This window comes from Aplysia californica, unplaced genomic scaffold, assembly GCF_000002075.1.
Source record: "Aplysia californica isolate F4 #8 unplaced genomic scaffold, AplCal3.0 scaffold00358, whole genome shotgun sequence".
Taxonomy (NCBI): Eukaryota; Metazoa; Mollusca; class Gastropoda; order Aplysiida; family Aplysiidae; genus Aplysia; species Aplysia californica.
Genome location: NW_004797628.1, coordinates 780,620 through 782,160, shown reverse-complemented (window position 1 = coordinate 782,160; position 1,541 = coordinate 780,620).

Here is a 1,541-nt window from a genome sequence, read left to right as displayed (position 1 = left end):
CTCTCTCTCTCTCTCTCTCTCTCTCTCTCTCTCTCTCTCTCTCTCTCTCTCAGAAGTTGCGCATCTAAATAAAGCAACAACAACATGACAGGTCAAAGTTAGATCGCCTGAACACTTCACAGTTAACCTATAATATTTTCTCATTTGGCTATATAAGGTTCTTTCGGAAATAGGCGTTAGTTTCTGAAGTAGCTCCTCTTAAATAGCCTTACATTGCTGCATAAGGCACTAAACCCATCAAATTTAGCCCTAAACCTACACGTTCTTATACTATTCATACTTCTCTGACCGTCCAGCCCTAAACCTATCAAATTTAGCACAAAACCTAGAGTATAAGAAAGTAGAGCCCTAAATCTATCAAATTTAGCCCTAAACCTATCAAATATAGCCCTAAACCTATCAAATGTAGCCCTAAACCTATCAAATTTAGCCCTGCCCTAATCCAAGAGTATAAGAACGAAGAGCCCCAAACCTATCAAATCACGCATATTAATTTAAAAAAGGAAGATTTTTTTAGTGGTGTGTAACCCCCACGAAAGCGCTACGCGGTCCGCGATGTGGCGTGGACGTGAGCGGTGAGCAGCTGGTGACGTCACTGGCAATAAATTGTGAGTCCGTGGGAAACCGGGGAGAACTTCCTGAAACTGTGGGCTTTTTTTTTTAGAGAGAGAGAGAGAGAGAGAGAGAGAGAGAGAGAGAGAGGGGGGGGGTCGTTTTCTGTTTGTCTAGCATCACAAATAATACACTGGGGATATTCTTTCCGCTAACAGTACAACAACAAGGGGATTTACGTCTGTGTTTAGTTTTGGTGGTGAACACTTCCCTCTCTCTGTCTCTCTTTCTCTCTTTCTCTATCTTTCTCTGTCTGTCTGTCTGTCTGTCCGTCAGTCTGTCTGTCTGTCCGTCTGTCTGTCTGTCTGTCTATCTCTCTTTTTCTCTCTCTGTGTGTCTGTTTGTCTCTCTCTTTCTTTCATTTTCTCTCTCTCTCTCTCTCTCTCTCTCTCTCTCTCTCTCTCTCTCTCTCTCTCTCTCTCTCTCTGTCTGTGTCTTTCTTCTCCCTCTCTCTCTTTTCTGAAGGATATTCTGATGGGAACACTGGTCATTTTAAGAAGAGAATGGGCGAAATCACTTGTGTGGAGGCCACAGTGAGTATTGCAAGTGGGCAGCAGTGAGACAGACAGACAGACAGACAGATGTACAGACATAAAGACAGACAGATAGACAGACAGGCAGGCAGACAGACAGACATGCAGACAGACAGATGTACAGACAGATGTACAGACATAAAGACAGACAGACAGGCAAACAGACAGACAAATATACAGACATATAAACAGACAGAAAGACAGACAGACAGACATGTGTGAGAGTTCAGAGTAAAAGATGTAAAAAGTTCGGGACATGAGGAAAAAGTGAATGAGTGTGTGTGTGTGTGTGTGTGTGTGTGTGTGTGTGTGTGTGTGCGCGCGCGTGTGTGTGCGCGTGTGTGTGTGGTGGGGGGGGGATAAATGAGCCGGGACTCACGGCAACTAACCCCCTCC